Source organism: Megascapheus bottae, chromosome 7 (genome assembly GCF_031878675.1).
Source record: "Megascapheus bottae isolate mThoBot1 chromosome 7, mThoBot2.hap1, whole genome shotgun sequence".
NCBI classification, from domain to species: Eukaryota; Metazoa; Chordata; class Mammalia; order Rodentia; family Geomyidae; genus Megascapheus; species Megascapheus bottae.
This window is the reverse complement of record NC_143515.1, coordinates 5,920,065-5,937,484: the sequence shown is the minus strand read 5'-3', so window position 1 is coordinate 5,937,484 and position 17,420 is coordinate 5,920,065. Positions and strand designations below refer to the sequence as shown.

Here is a 17,420-nt window from a genome sequence, read left to right as displayed (position 1 = left end):
CTGGGGAATATTGTTTCACAGGCTCCTCCAGGAATCTGGTCACAGGGTTACTACTCTCTCCATTACATGTGTGCTGGCACCTTGAAATGTAAAGTGCAGTTTGGGAAATCAAAAACAAAACAAACAAGCAAGCTTTTCCTAGAAGCAAAACCTCACCCATTTTATCACCTCATTTTGACAACTCTGACATTAGGGTGCATCTTGCAAAAGATGGTATATTGTTAGCACATGGCACTATTTTCTGTCCTATTGTACAAATTAAAATTAAAAACACTTCTATTGAAACGATTGTTCTGCTTTGGGCCATGTCCTCTAAAGTGGACTTCAAAGCTGAGCAATATCTTCTTTTTGTCCTAACCAGTTGCAATTACACTTGAAATTTTGTTTGTATCTTACTAAGAAAAGTAGTATGAAGCTTACTTTGAGAAGCAAGCTGAGTTTTCTTTTGCCATATTGGGAACTGAACTCCAGATCTCCCACTCCACCACTTGAGCCATACCATAGCCACTTCCAAGTTTGGATAGTTATTCACATAGGGTCTGTGCTTTCCTGGGCCAACCTGTGACTGCAGTTCTCCTGTGTTTTTCTTCTAATTAGCTGGGACCATAGATGTGTTCCGTTACATCTGGCTTGCTCTTGAGATACACTCACTAACTTGTCCCATGGTCACATGTCTTTGCCTCCTAGCTGGAATTAGAGACTTGTGCCACCATGTGTGACCCTGAGTTTTCTTATAAACATTCAACTTTTCAAAATGAAGTATCTCTCCAGGCACAGGTGGCTCAAGCGAAGCTACGCAGGAGGCTGAAATCTGAGGATTGTGGTTCAAAGCCAGCCCAGGCAGAAAAGTCCGTGTGACTGTTATCTCCAATTAACCAGCAGAAAGCTGGAAGTGGAGCTGTGGCTCGATATGGTAGGGTGCTATCCTTGAGCAAAAGAGTTCAGGAACAGCACCCAGACCTTGACTTCAAGCTTTCTGTAGAGTATCTCTAGAGATTTATGTTTAAAAAATTGCCATAAACTAAGAGAAATTTACCATAAATATGAATGGAAATATTGATAGAAGTAGTATTTTATTAAGAAATTAGTGAATGGAAGGGCCAAAGAAAATAGCTCTAAACTATATCAATATAATACTCTGTTCATAAACAACAAAAAATTGTTACAATTTGAAGCAATGCATATGAGTACAAATCTATGAACATACAACAATCTATACCAGGTCCCAAGTAGCTCCTACTTGATTGAGAGACTGCAAAAGATAAGACATTGGGATAGAAATAGGAGAGAGCAGATAAGAGGAATGAAGAATGGAAAGAAGACATAGAGATAAAGGGACTATATGGTGAGACCACTGAAAGAAGTGCTTAACCCTTTCTTGAGGCAGGGAAGGTCAGCTCGGGGGATGGCAGAGGGTTCTCTTAGTGGCTGTTGGGGCTGTTGGGACAAGGGTCTGTCCATCAAATCTGAAGGGCCGCTGATATTGTGTTCAAGTCTGGGATTAGCCGGGCCTGTTCTTGTCCCAGCCCTTGTAATTCAGAGGTCCATTTCTCCACCTCACTGCGATCGTCACTGAGCCAGATACTCTATACCTTGTGCCAAGTGTACTTTTGTGGGGCCTTGGGTATGGCAGTCCTGGAGACTACTGATTGGCAACTCAGACGCCAGTGTTGATTCTTTTCTGTTCTACTCCACATCACTGTCAGATCCCACACTTAAGGGTAGAAAGAAGAAATTGGCTTCTCCCTGCCTCAGAAGGTTCTGGGTCAGGTTAATGTCCTAAAATAACACATGTTATTGAGATGAGTGGATACAAAGACGGTGGCTGAGAGGACCAACTGGCTGCAGGAAAGAGTTGCAGCACAGAAAAGAAACTATAGTTAAATGGAGGAGACTGAAAAATACTGCAACCAAGGACAATAGCTTTTCTTTCTTTTTATTTATTTTTGGTGGTATTGTGGGTTTGAACTCAGGTCTGTTTGTGTTTTTGCTAGGAAGGTGCTTTCACTTGAGTCATGCCTAAGTCCCTTTTGCTTTATGCTTTTCAGATAGGATGCCATGCTTTTTGCCTGGGCCAGCTTAGATCTTCCACCTCTGCTTCCCAAGAAGCTGGAATGAAAGGTGTGCCACTGATGGCCTAGCACTTAGTGAGTATAGTTAAGAGAGCTCGTCATTCATTCACTAAATATTTAAAATACATCTGCCATCTACTAGATTTCATTCAAACACAGAAAGGAATAAGAACTGACCAAATCTTACACTCATAGAGCCCACATTTTGGGGGTAGAAATAATAAATAAGATGCAGAAATAATATATGGAGTATGTTAGATGGTGACATGTGTTATAAAGCACCAGTAAGCACGTTAGTTGTGTGTGTGTCTGTGTGTCTGTGTGCATGCGTGCAACATGGAATGATGACTTCTAAAATGGCTTGCATTACCTATTTTGCAATGAGGGAGGAGAATTTCCTTGGCAGAAGTGATTTACATTTTAGTAAGATATGAGAACCGAGAAAAACATGTTGTAGTTGTTAAGACAGGAAATGATTCAAGTTTGGACAAAAATTTTTAACAATGAAAAATGAACAGAAACAGAACCACATTGTCATGGTAATAATTAAATTTCTAAGTTTACGTAAAGAAGGTTGTGAAATTTCTCATTGCACGCCAACCTTTCATTCAAGTCCTGAATTATCTTTGAGTAGTGTTTGGTTTTCAGTTCCTGATAGTTCTTCACAATTCTAAGTTTGCTCCTGTAACACAGAAATCAAATGATTTATTCATTTCATATTTGTTTACTTTAGGTTTGAGTGTTTGTGCAGAAATACCCTCCTTTTACAATGTGGCTTGGCTGGTACCATTGGAATAAAGAATTTGCCAGTTGTGGTGCCTGGTGTATTTTTTTTTAGCCAGCAGTACTGGCATACTCATTACCAGAAAATTCACTATTCCAAAGTGATGCCACACTGAATTTACATCTAATGAAAGATCCAGTAATGCTCACATTCTAGCATATTATTCTTTTGTTTTTGTTGGTCATGGGCCTGAATGTTGTCCCTGAGCTCTTTAGCTCAAGGGTAGCACTCTTCTACTTGGAGCCACAGCACCACTTCCAGTTTTCTGGTGGTTAATTGAAGATAAAAGTCTCATGGACTTTTTGCCTGGGCTGGCTTTGAACCACGATCCTCAGATCTCAGCGTCTTGAATAGCTAGGATTATTGGCATGAGCCACTGGTGCATAGTTCATATTATTCTTTAGTTAAGACACTTCCAGACAATTCTGCAGTTTCTTCAACAACTCCACAGTATAACTTGGTAGTCACTATTGCATCTCTTTTCTAGTTTCAAAAAGCCTCAGTGTTAGTGTGTGGCAGGAAATAATCATCTCCATTACTGAGAATGTCAGATCATAAATATTCTTTTAACAAATCAACTCTTTCAGTCTTCACAACAACCATGATACGGTGACATATAGTAGGTATTTGTGCATTGCTTGGTGGTGTGGCCCATCTTTTTATTTCCTGTTATACAGTGTGTTTACAAAGACTATGAGGGCTGTGATGTCATAGGCAATATAATCATTTGAAACCACATTGGTGTATGTGGTCTATCCCTAACCAGAGTGCCATCAGGGAACATGACACTGCAGTGTGATTTTTACCATTGGAGAAACAAACCTTTGTGAAAGAAGTTAAGTGACTTGTTCAATACCCCACACTGGCACGAGGTAGAGTTGAAATCCTTGCTGGGATAGTCAGGCTGTATCATCTATGCTAATACCCACCCTGCTATTCTTCCAGCTGTTGAAGGTGTTTGCAACTTGAAAATGATGCCTCTGAACTAGTCAACTGTGGTATAGATGCTGGTGTGAATAGGAGAGTTCCTATCTTTGGGATGTTTAATTCTTCCATTCTCTGGGTAATCCATGGGCATGTTCCTTCATGTATCTGGGATCCTGGGAAACAAGAGTAACACACTGTTCATGGTATTCTGAGCACTTAGTGTGCTATCCTATTAACATGTCTAGCTCACAATGAGACACATGGTAGATGCTTTCGGCATGGATCCAGTGACTTGCTAAGAAGGCTGTGGTTATATAACTTGAAAGATGGCCCATGGAGTTGTCAAGCTGGTGACATTCCTTTGAACTTTCCAGGGTGGGATTTAATGCTACTTAAGAGGAGCTAAAATCTCAGTGTGCCTATGAAACTTAGAGATGGGACTTTGACCATATCAAAGAGCTTTAGCCTAAATGATTAACTGATGTTAACAATAATAGAAGAATAAAGCAAATGAAGACAATTATGGATCATTAAAAAATACCGATTAAACCCATTACCTGTTAACATAAATAACATACCTTTTTACAAAATATAGCTTTAAAACAAAGTTAGGATAGTAGCATTGTTTTACATAATTTACTAGTTCTGGACATTTCTTTTGTATTTAGCTCAACAGAAGACAGTCATTTGTTTCTGCTTCTGACTGTGAGATACTATTCACCATTTATGTATGCTCTGGAAAACTCCACTGAATGCTTGTGAAATAGTGACTAAGCAAAACCATCTTTAAATTGTTATGAAATGTTAAGTGAGGTAAGCCAAGATCAGAGAGACGAATGGCGCATGGTCTCTCTGATATGTACTGAAATATGGCAAATTACACAGAATTCTAGGTATTCACATACAGTGAGATCAAAAGAGGTTAGCCTTAGGAGAGAATCACAAAGGTGCAATACCCAAACATCGTGTGTGTGTGTGTGTGTGTGTGTGTTGTGTGTGCATACTGACACAAACTCTAAAGATGTGGAAACAAAAGACATTTTCCTTTTTTGGCATTTGAAAAATATTTATTTTGTAATTTAATCATTGTCAGGGTGATATATGGGGGTTACAGTTACATACATTAGCTAGTGAGTATATATCTTCTCAGACACTATTAACTCCTCCCATTTTTTCCCACTTTCTCTCTCCCCACACTCCCCAAGTTGTAAAGTTCATTTTCAACATATTGTCCTTTGATTACCAGTGTTCTATTGGCTTATAATCCAATAGCGATGTGATTCCCAAATATATCATAGTTACTGACAATGTAGTTGTCTAGGCAAAAACAAAATTCTCCAGTAATTGTGAAAAATAAGTGTATCAGTGGAGCACTGGACACTGATGAGAGTGAACCATACACCTTGTGGGTAGAGGTGGGAGGAAGGGAATAGAAGAGGGAGGGAGCAGATGATGCTGCACAAAAGGAAATGTACTTATTACCTGATGCAAATAAATGTAACACTTCTGTATATCACTTCTATAATAACGTAAGCTTAAAAAAAGTTCAATCCAGGTAAGCAGGATATAAGATATCTCCTTATAAGAAGCTGAGATAGTGTTCTCAGCATCTATCACTTGCATTTTTAGACAACAGACCACTTCATTCAAGGATGTAGGTATAGTAATGCTGAAACATCAAAGGAGAAAGATCTTAAGCCAGCCTAGCAATCTTTTTTTTAAATCGTCATGGTAATATATAGAGGGGTTACATTATATTCGCCAGGTAGCAGGTACATTACTTCTCATACATTGATACCCCTTCTCATGTTTTGTCCCCATTTCCTTCCCCCACCCCCTCCCAATCATCTTGTTATTTGCCTTTTTTGACACTTCAAGAAGTCATTTATTTTTGCTTGTTTTTGTTTACATTTCCCAGTCTTTAGCCAGAATAAGAACTGTAAGCATCAGTCAACTGTTATGTCCAAGTCACTTTTTTGTCATCTTTAAGTAATTGTACAAAGGAGTTGCCACTCAACAAAGCAGTTTATGAACACAATGTATCTTGATCAATGTCACACTATTTGACATTCTGACTCGTCCCTCCCAGCCTTGTTCTTCTGTCACTTTTCTTAATTTTGTAGATTATGTATTGAATTCTCGACTCCCCAGTTTCTCTTCATTTGTCCTTCTCTTGACTTTTTCCCATTCCTTTCAAGTATTCATTTCCTGATGTTTATTTTTGTTGAACTTTGGTTTTCTTTCTCAGGAATTGTGCCATTTGAGTTTACCCCTGAATCCAATTCAATGTATTAATGCATTGAGTGACTGGATTTCAAGCCATATAAATGCATACCACTTAGTATATCTACTTATGTAGTTACAAACTAACTCTAACTTCCACATAAAAGAGAAAACATGCAAGCTTTGGCTCTCTAGATCTGAGTTACTTCACCTAATGTACTTTTTTCCAGTTCTCTCCATTCCTTTGCAAATTGTGCAATATCATTGTTTTTAATGGATGCCAAGTCACTTTTCTTTCTTTTTAAATTTTACTTTGTTGTAAAGGTGACGTACAGAGGGGTAACAGTTAAATAAGTAAGGTAGTGAGTTCATTTCTTTTGAACAGTGTTACTCCATCTCTCATTTTCTCCCATTCCTTCCCCCCAAGTTTGTGTGTGTGTGTGTGTGTGTGTGTGTGTGTGGTGTGTGTGTGTGTGTGTGTGTGTGTGTCTTGGGGCTTGAACTCTGGGTCTGGGCGGGCGCTGTCCCTGAGCTCTTTAGCTCAAGTGTAGCACTCTACCACTTGAATCACAGCACCCCTTTCGTTTTTCTGGTGGTTAATTGGAGATAAGAGTGTTATGGACTTTCCTGCCTGGGCAGGCTTTGAACGGTGGTCCTCAGATCTCAGCATCCTGAGTAGCTAGGATTATAGGCATGAGCCACTGGCGCACAGGTCCTCCCCGCACGTTTTAACGTTCATTTCCAACATGGTGTCCCAGGCGTATCACTGTTACATTGGTTCACCCTTGGTCCCACCCCTCCCCTTCCCCAGTCAGATAAATTTATATACAAGAGAAACATTGAACATAAATTACAAACAGCGACAACAAGGAATAAACCAAAGGGGCAGAAGAAAGAAAATGGGGCAATGTCATTCTTTCTGATGAAAGCCTAGAATTCTAGTGTGTGTGTGTATGTGTGTGTGTGTGTCTCATGTTTTCTTGTCCCATTCATCTATTGTTTTTCTTTTTCTTTTCCTGAAGACTCTGCATTGCTTACCTTATATATGGTATATGTACATGCTTATCTGTGGGAGGGTGGGGGAAAGGCACAGAATCAGGAAAAAGTGCAGCAAAGGAGTGCACTGTATATTGATGAATGTGAAATATGTTATTGGTGTGTGGAGATGGAAGGGAGGGAATGGGAGAGAATGAGGGAGCCGGAAGATATCTCTCTCTCTCTCTCTCTCTCTCTCTCTCTCTCTCTCTCTCTCTCTCTCTCTCTCTCTCTCTCTCTCTCTCTCTCTCTCTCTCTCTCCTCTCCCTCTCCCTCTCCCTCCCCTCCCCTTCCCCCCCTCTCTCCTCTTCCCTAAATCCCTCCTCCTTATTGGGTGAGGGAACCTATCAGTATACAAGATGGACAGGACAAAGAGATCCACGTGTTTTATCCCTACTACAAGCCTCAGCAGAAAGTTATTAGACATGGCGTTACTCAGCCCCCAACAACCTGACCTATGTAAAGTTATCTCTGCTGTGTATCACCTCTAAAACAACAATAAAGTGAATTAGTGGGGAAAAAAGTAAAGCCAAACCAGGCAGAAAAATCTTTAAAAATTTGTTATGAAAGAGGGCTGGGAGTTTGGCCTCATGATAGAGAGCTTGCCTAGCAAGTACAAAGACCTGGGTTCAATTCCTTGGTACCACATACATAGAAAAAAGCCAGACATGGTGCTGTGGCTCAAGTGGTAGAGCTCTAGCCTTGAGAAAGTCCAAGGACAGGGCTCAGGCCCTGAGCTTGGGGGGAGGGAAATGGGGACCAAGACATGAGAAAGAGTATCAATGTATGTGAAGTAATGCGCCGTCTATCTGGTGAATATAATATAACCCTTCTATTAATTACAATTAAAAAATATATGGAAAAAAGAAAGTATCTGAAAGGACCATTGACATCTTTTTTAGAACTTTTAATAGCAAATATTCTTTCCTCTTCAATATTTTTTAAAATACTTTTTATTTTCAATTGTTCCTGTGCATACTTCGCAGCATGGTGAAATGATATTTCAATATATATTCAACATATAATAATAAATCAAGGGAGTTGGCATGTCTATCACCTCAGTTATTTATCATTTCTTCATATTAAGAACATTCAAAATTCATTCTACTGGCTTTTTGTGTGTGTGTCAATACTAGGGCCTAAATGCAGGGCCTCTTGCTCTTCCTTGTTTTGTTTTTTTTGTTTTCCTGCTCAATGCTGGTACTTTCCTACTCGAGCCACAGTAGCACTTTTAGTTTTTATCTGGTTCATTGGAGGTAAGACTCTCTAGGATCTGTTTGCCTGTGCTGGCTTCCAGCCAGGACCCTCTTTGGGCAATGTCACCTCTTCACTCATGCGCTCCCACTTTTTCCCTCCTGTCTCCATGCACAAGTTGTATAGTCCATTTTCAACACTGTGTCTAGTGAGTATTACTGTTACAGTTGTTTACCCTTTGTCCCTTCATTTCTGTCCCCCCATACACTCTGCAAAAGACATATAAACAAACACGATAAAAAGAAAAGAAAACAAAAACAAAGAGAAAAATCTCTTGTTTCTGTTTCTTGAGGTAACTTTCAAAAAATTTCAGATCTCAGCTTCCAGACCTCTACAGCTATTTTGAAACACACAATTAGATTCTGTCAACTATAGTCCTTCTATGATATAGACTATTACAAGCTCTTCTTCCTATTCAATGTATGTGGGCACCCATTAACCATTGTTCATCAAAATCTTTAGAAGTAGTGGTTTTGGTTGTTTGGCCTTGAGCTGTCTTCATCTCTCCATTTCTCCTTCTTTTTCCTTTCCAGCCTCTCCTTTCTCTTATCACAGATCTTCCTCCTCCTTCTCCTCCTCTCCTTCTCCTCCTCTCCTTCTTCTCCTTCTCCTTCTCCTTCTCCTCCTCCTCCTCCTCCTCCCCCTCCTCCTCCTCCTCCTCCTCCTCCTCCTCCTCCTCCTCCTTCTTCTTCTTCTTCTTCTTCTTCTTCTTCTTCTTCTTCTTCTTCTTCTTCTTCTTCTTCTTCTTCCTCCTCCTCCTCTTCTTCTTCCTTTTCTTCTTCCTCCTTTCTTTCTTCCTTCCTTTCTTTCTTTCTTTCTTTCTTTCTTTCTTTCTTTCTTTCTTTCTTTCTTTCTTTCTTTCTTCTTTCCTGTTTCTAATGGCCACCTTGGGAGTTATCTCTCTGCCATTTGCACCCAGCTGTCAGGCTGTTCTTAGCTGACATCATCTTCAATTTTCTTCCTTCCTCTAAAGTCTTACTTAACAGTGATTACTACTTGATTGTGTTTTGTAAGAACTTTTACTGCCTAAATTTAAAAAACACTGACATACATAAATATTCTTAGGCATGTTCACTAATCAGTTTAGGGAACTCACCAGAAAGAACCAAACAACTAGACAAGCTAAATGAAGCCAAGATTTTATGATTCTAGATTCCTGCAGTAAAGGACTATGATTTCAGAGAGACCAAAAAAACCCATACAAATGAGCCCTCAATGACTCCTGCTTACTGACATGTTTCCATGCCATGGTACAGAGAAAAGTGACTCGGACATAGCTCAGAAATCGTCCTGAACTGATGAGATGGATCTGAGAGCCATTCACAGGCCAGGAGACCATTACAGAGAAGGAGCACTTCAGAGATCTTCAGAGATTTCCACTTAGGAATATAGCTGAGAATGGATCTACACATGTATTTGGGAGAATCACTTAGGCTGGAAAAAGAACCACCCTGAAGTATTAGAGGAAATAATGGACAAAAGCTGGAGCAACTCTTATTCCCAGTAGCCTGATTGACAGATATCTAACTTACAGGAATTTGATAGAAGACTCAAAAGGGCCAAGATTCAGTGGTGGCACAAGCCATGATCTACCCTGAATGCTGTCTAACAATCTTAAATGCAAGACTTCAAAGAATACAATTCTTTCCCAAACTAACATGCATCCTGGGACACAAAAACATATAGCATCAAACAAGTTAAAATTTACAACGTGCTGGGTGCTGGTGTTTCACACCTATGCTAGTTATTCAGGAGGCTGAGATCTGAGTATTATGATCCAAAGCCAACCCAGCAGGAAAATCTGTGAGACTTTAATCTCCAGTCAATTACTCAGGAAAGGGTAGAAGGCTAGAAAATGGCACCGTTGCTTGAGTTCTACAGCACTATCCTTGAATCTCATGGAGAACACCCAGCCCCTAAGAAATGGTACCACAATAAACATCCAGAACTGGTACCACAATAAACAAACAAACAAAATAACCCCCAGTATGTGGTATCCTAACAAAAATGACCAGATAAATAAAGCAGTGGGAAAATAATGAAGAGAAAAGGCACACAATTAGAACTAACCAAGGACAAACACAGATGTTCAGATTAGTAGACAAGGACATTAAAATAGTTACCACAAATAGATTTTATATGCTTAAAGATACAAAACCATTTCTGCATAAATTTTTTTCTTTCCAGGTAGGGTATTTGGGTCAGCACTTTTCTTTCAAGAAAAGTTACACAGAAGTTTTTGTACATCTTGCATTTCTCTACTTGAGTGAGTAAGGAAAATATTAATTCTACCCAAGCTTTTCTGGAAAATTGAAGAGAATCTGGTCATTTTCAATTTATGTGTGGCAATATTCCAGCTCTGTAAGGTCAGCCTCACCTAGATATCAAAAACAGATAAGTCATTCCAAGAAATCTAAAAACCAGTGTTCTCATGAACACAGACAAAAAAATATCTAAACAGAATGTCCTAGTAAATAAAATCCAACAATATATACAAACGCAAATATATTGTCACCATTAAGTTGTTACCAAGCGTCTGTCTCAAAGACAGATCAAAACTTCAGGGAACTGATTTAACACATGTCACACGACTGAGTCTCACCAGGTTTTTCTTCTATTTCTTTTTAGAAGTAGTGGCCTACTCTTCACTTTTCTAAGCATTTTTAAATCAATTGTGGTGATTTACTTCTCACGAGTTTCCTTGTTTCTTAGAATAACAACACCAGAAATTAAATAATGCAAGAGGTTATTCGTAGGTAGTTGTAGCAACCTTCAAGTTTACTTAGTGGGTAGTTACTAGTATATATGAAACTATGTCAATTTAATCATCTCCTGTTTTATTTTTCTTTTTTTTGCTGGTGAAACTGTTTTAACCATCTTCAGAAAGTCTTCCGTCATTGGACATCACTTGAAGGTGATTCTGCAGAAGAGATGATGGATGCTGTGAGCAGAGACAGTTGCTGTGCTAGGTTGACTTTATATTGTATAGGATGGACCATGGGATTCTAGGACACACTCTTGAGTGTGGTTATTATTTTGCTTATCCATTATTAAGCTACAGCTCACCTTGAAACTCTGTGATTTGAAACAGTGGTGCATCATCATCATCATCATCATCATTTTTTTTTCCATTCCCAGGACTTGAACTCAGGGCTTGGGCAGTGTCCTGGGGCTTTCTCAAGGCTAGAGCTCTACCAGTTGAGCCATAGCACCACTTACGGCTTTTTCTATATGCGGTACCAGGGAATCGAACCTAGGGCTTTGTGCATGCTAGGCAAGCACTCTATTACAAAGCCATACTCCCGGCCCTTGCATCATTATTTTTTATGATTTGATATGTTGAGGGGAGTGCACCTGGATCTTCATTTAGGGCCTGGCTTGTGGATATCATCACATAGTAATCAGCTAGTGTTGGCTGGCTTTAAATCCAAGATGGCACACTCTCATGACTGTGATCGACTCTGAATGTTAGCCAAGGTGATGGACTAGAGTATCTGTACCTGGTATCTGTGTGGCTTGGGTTTTCCAACAATGTGGCAGTTGGAAGATTGTAATATTTCTGAGTTGGCATTTTTGGCCAACATAGGTGAGTGTTCTAAGAGACCTAGGGAGAACCTGAAAACTTTTCACTTTCTTAGGCTCAAGAGTTCTTCTATTGGTTGAAACTGGTTAATCAAGTTACCAGAGCCGACTCAGATGGAAGGGGAAGGAAATAAGGCTTTGTTTATATATCAGATGTGGACCAATTCAGTATGGCTCTTAAAAAGAGTTTCTTTTAATATGTTACAATGATTGTATCAAAAGGGATTGCCAGTTGCTAGTGTCTTATCCCTGTAATCCTAACAACCCAGGTAGCTGAGATCTGAAGATTACTGTTTGAAGCTAGCTTGTATAGGAAAGTCTGTGAGATTCTTATTTCCATTTAACCAGCAAAAAATGTTGACAGGAGCTCTGTAGTTCAGGTGGTAGAATGCTAATCTTGAGCAAAAATGCTCATGGAGAGTGCCCCACCTTGAAATCAAGCTCCAGGATCCCCCCTCTCTCTCTTCCACACACACACACACTCTCTCTCTCTCTCTCTCTCTCTCTCTCTCTCTCTCTCTCTCTCTCTCTCTCTCTCTCTCTCTCTCTCTCTCTCCCTCGACCCCACCCCCACAAAAATTTAGTTATAGAAAGCCAATGATGGCCAGGTTATCTAGACAGAAGTACAAGGAAAAGGGTCTTCAGTCAAATAAGTTAAGAAAGGCCATGATCTTATTATGTTCTAACATGTAACTAAGCTCAAAAGTTTCCATGGAAGCCTCCCTGGTGGCTCACGCCTGTAATCCTAGCTACTCAGGAGGCTGAGATCTGAGGATCAGGGTTCAAGGCCAGTCAGGTCACTAAAATCTGTGAGACTTTTATCTCCAATTAACAACTAGAAAACTGTAGTAGAGTGCCAGCTTAGAGCTGAAGAGCTCAGGGACAGTGCCCAGGCCAAGTTCAAGTCGCACAAGCAAAAGAAAAAAGTAGTTTCAGTGGGCTCTCCACGTGGGGAAGCTGGAAAGGGCTCCCCTTCTGATGTAAATGGACAGTTTGGTATTTGATTTGATGCAGTAAATTTCATATATTAGTGAAATTACCCAAAAGAAAAGCATATGAGAGAGAGGCCATCATTCTGGTTGTATGAAGTGTAGCAGTACTGGGAAGTTACCAAGTTGATCAGGTTTTGGAACTTACTATGTATGCCATTTCTATGTTGTATGTGATGCAAACCAGAAACATGAAACATCCTGACCTTCATTGAGCAAATTTAAAGCTGCAACAGAGTAAAAAATGGACCTGTCATGTCTGTCATCTTTTCCTCTTTTTTAAAAGGAGGTGAAGAAATGGTTCCTTGTCTTGATTTTCTTCTTATGCCATGTTGTACGTGTTAATGAGCTTTCAGCTCTACTTCTCTTGTGCCTTGCTTCTTGGTAAAAAACTTAGAAACTCAGAGGACTCTGAATGGAAAGAGGATCACACAAGTCCATGAACAACTGCTTAGAGAAGGGAAGAGTGCTGAGTCAATTAAAATAAAGCAGTTGGGCCAGGAGTTTGGCCTAGTGGTAGAGTGCCTTCCTAACATGCACAAAGACCAGGGTTTGATTCCTTGGAACCACAACATAGAAAAAGCCAGAAGTGATGCTGTGGCTCAAGTGGTAGAGCTCTAGCCTTGAGAAAGCCCAACGGCAGTGATCAGGCTCTGAGTTCAAGCCCCAGGACTGGCAAACAAAAAACCCAAAACAAAAAACAAAAAGACAAAAAAGCAGAGCAGTTTAGTGACAGGAGGCCATGAGAGATATAGGTAAGAAAGTGGTTGCCACTCAGTGGATGGAAACTGGGTAAGAGCAGCAGAAAAACCGGGCTATGCTAGGAAGTCCATCTGGGACAGTGGTTTTAAATCTATGCTGTGGTTTCGTGAGAGATTACTGGCAGCTCTATAAATAGCAAAAATTAGGTGTAGCAAGTTAAGAATCACAAAGGTCCTGTATATAAAAAAATACATTAAAAAATTTCTTTAGGGTGTACCTAGCACGCAGGAAACTCTGAGTTCAATTCCTCAGTACCACATACACAGAAAAAGCCAGATGTGGTGCTGTGGCTCAAATGGCAGAGCACTAGTCTTGAACAAAAAGTGTCAAAGGACAGCGCCCATGCCCTGTCCTGGGAGTTCATGCCCCAAGACTCCCCCCCCCAAAAAAAAGTTCCCTGAATTCCTAGTATTTGAGGAGAAGGGTCCTTTGTTTTGTTGTTCTCAATAAAGAGACAAAAAAGTTCTTCAGCAGCTTGTTAACTTTCTTTTCATACCATCTGGCAGCAGAAAAGAAAAGTTCTAACCGAGTTGAATTGTATACTCTGATTCCAGACTCAGTGTCTTTGGAGAGGATAATTATATATTGCATGTAGTATTCTTCCCTCTGTCCCTTACGTCTTTGTGGGTAGTGATGATTAAGGAGATGGAGGTGTGTAAGGCTTGTTCTGGTGCCCAGGATTAAGCTCGGGACTATAGGTCATCCTGTGGTCTTACAGATTTCAGCTGAGACCGGGCTTGTCTGCTCAGCCTTAACCACAAAGGCTTCTGGATATTTGCTGGCCTTTTCTGTCCTCTCTCAGCCCTGTTTGGAAGGCTCCATAACTCTTGATGGCTTTTACTGAACTCTAGGACCCATCAGTCTTTGGGAGACAGCTGTTCCTTCTCCAAAGCACTGTTCCCGCTGCTCCTTGACTCAAGCCATGTGATCACAGCACTTTTTTTGGATGATAGTAGAATGAGAGGTACTTTCAGGGAAATCAAGCAGTGGATTGACCCATTTCTTCCCTCACAAGGAGGCCAGAGTTTCTTTGAGTGATAGCAGAGAGGGAGGATACTGAGCTACACGCAAAGACTTGGAGTCCAAGGGACATCAGCCACTTCCCTCTGCTTCTTGCTTTGCTCCCTGCTGGCTGACTGTGCTTTAGATATGTGCTTCTGGACTTGACAGTTTATGATATAAGCTTTATGGCCTAACTTCTCCAATACTTTGGTTTTACAAGCACAAGAGTGTTTTCCTCTTTAAGCTCTCAAAGCTCAGTGTTTGTGTCTATGAAGGAAAATCCTTTAACATATTCTCCATGTCACCATAGTTTTGTGGCATGTGCAATTTTTAAGTCTCTCCAAAGAGATTCCCAAGACCCCGGTAGCTTAGTGGGTGAAGTTAGGCTGAAAAATCCTCAGGAGAAAAGGTGTCTCTTTAGGAAGGTCCCCTCAGAGTAGCCAGGAGACAGTGAAGAATCATGAAAGATGAGCATTTCAGGGGCAGGAAGCTTTCCTGGAGGGTAAGAAACTACTTCTTTTTCTGGTAAATTGGATTACACCATCTGTGTGCCAGCAGTCTGAGGGAAGCATTGCAAGCTGAAACATCTCGGTGAGTTGGGGGACATTGGTATAGTGTTGAAAACCTGCAGAGAATGATACAAAGGGTGACATTCTCCATCAGATGTGAGACTTCACCTCAGGTGCACACACAGTTTTTTCTGAGGCACAGAAGAAAGGGAAAGTAGACAAAGTGCTCAGATTCTGATGGAGGAATAGAGGGAGGTGGTGATCTCAGGGTCTCAGATGAGATCTTTATGATTAAGCACAAAGAAGAGAGGACTTCAACACTTACAAAATGGAAAGCCAAAATTGAGTGCTATTGGTTCATGCCTGTAATCCATCTCAGGAAGCTGAGATCTGAGGATGACACTTTAAAGCCAGCATGGGCAGGAAAGCCTGTGAGGCTGTTATCTCCAAGTAACCATTTAAAAGCTGGGAATGGGGCTGTGGCTTAAGTGGTAGAGCACTAACCTTGAGCACAAAAGCTCAGGGACAGCACCCAGGCTCTGAGTTCGAGGCCTAGGCCTGCCTATAGTCTCTGCTACTACTCAGGATGCGGTTATAGGAGAATTCCTTGAGCCCAACCTAGGCAACACAGAGAAACTCTGTCAAAACAAAACAAAACAAAACAAAAAAGATAGAGCAAATTTTATTTCTATATCATTGCACAAAGTAGTTTCACTTTTTTTTTTTTGCCAGGGTGCTTGAACTCAGGGCCTGATCACTGTCCTTGGGTTTTTTCAAAGCTAGAGCTGTACCACTTTGAGCCACACCACCATTTCCGGCTTTGCCTGTGTATGTGGTACTGAGGAATCGAACCCTTGTCTTTGGGTGTGCTAGGCAAGCACACTAAGCCAGACTCCCAGCCATTAGTTTCACTTTTTAACTTGTAAGTAGCTTCAAATCCCACACTATATAAAGTTACAAGGCAACTGATATGCTCACCAACATAGGGCTCCTGCAACCCTCCCAGCAGTTTTTGTTTTCCTCAACAACTACTTGTACACACTTGCTGGAGGAGCTTTCAGGTGGAGGCTCTGGGTTGCCTGAATCACTTATGGAAGTTGGAAGGAAGCCCATCCTGGCTCTACAGTGGAATCACCAGGAAGCTTTAGAAACACTGAAGTAGGCCCATAGCCCAGAGGTTTCTGATGGTACTAAGGCAGTCGCAGTGGTTGTCTAATTCCCAGGTAGTTCTGACCATAGTTAGAGGTGTGAGAATGACCTCTACATAGAGGAATAGCAACAGATGGGATAATTAATGAGCTTTCCTAATCTATGACACAGCCAGATTAAGGCTGCTTTCCTAAGGAAAAATGAGGAACTGAGATCTTTAGAAACATAAACTGAAAATGAGAAATTCTTATCAGGCTTGGCCAGGAGACAATTTGTATGATAAGTTATCATTGCTCATTCCTTTATGTGGCCCACTTTCCCAGGATTGTCCCAGCAACTGAGGCCTCATCCCAGTTTGAGACTTTCCGAAGGGTCTATACAGGATGAAGCAGAGAAACAAGCACTGCTTCAGTCAGGAAGGGGTGCAGAAAGGGCACAGCTGTGCAGAGGGGCAGTTCATTGTAGGGTGACAAATGTGACCTGAAAAGAAACCAGGCCCTTTCTGGAGGCTCATACAATGGAAGGAGAACTCCCCCCCACCCAACACACACACCTGCTACCCCACCCCCAATCCAGTTTTAGGCATGACTTTGCCAGGAACTCAGCTAGGGGAATTTGGCGCTCCTTAGACATATTTGTTTCCCATGTGTATAGTTTGCTAGAGGAAGTAAATGGGTTTTTAAGGTTTTTTTTTTTTTTTTTTTTTTTTAAGCTTATCATATCAGGATTGTGAGGCACCTAAACTGCTGGCTCCTTCCTTCCTTTCTTTCTTTCTTCCTTCCTTCCTTCCTTCCTTCCTTCCTTCCTTCCTTCCTTCCTTCCTTCCTTCCTTCCTTCCTCTTTCCGTTTTTTTCCCCTTGCATTCTCTAGGTAAGCATTCTACCACTAGGCCACATTTCTGGCCCCAATCCCTTGCATTCTCTGTCTGTCTGTCTGTCTGTCTGTCTGTCTCTCTCTGCCTATCTATCTGTCACTTTTAAGTAATTGTAGAAATGAGCTGCCATTTGACAAAACTGAATTGCTTTTTCATCTGGTGAATAACAATAATAAATTTAACAGATGGCTTTTTTTTTTTTGCCAGTCCTAGGGCTTGAACTCAGGGCCTGGGCACTGTCTCTGAGCTTCTTTTGCT

The 17,420-nt window shown here is 40.8% G+C and overlaps 1 protein-coding gene across 3 annotated transcripts in view; it reads left to right on the top strand.

Moving 5' to 3' along the window:
• Nucleotides 1–17,420, top strand: part of Il1r1 (interleukin 1 receptor type 1) — a 78,200-nt gene that overhangs the window by 15,215 nt on the left and 45,565 nt on the right. Inside the window, exon 1 of one of the 3 annotated variants that reach the window (XM_090336304.1) lies at nt 2,090–2,147. The exons of 1 other annotated variant lie outside the window; for it this stretch is intronic. The gene's annotated coding sequence lies outside the window, so the exon portion shown is untranslated. Of the gene's footprint in view, nt 1–2,089; nt 2,148–17,420 lie in introns of those variants that run through there. One more of the 3 variants, XM_090336306.1, reaches the window with a different exon arrangement.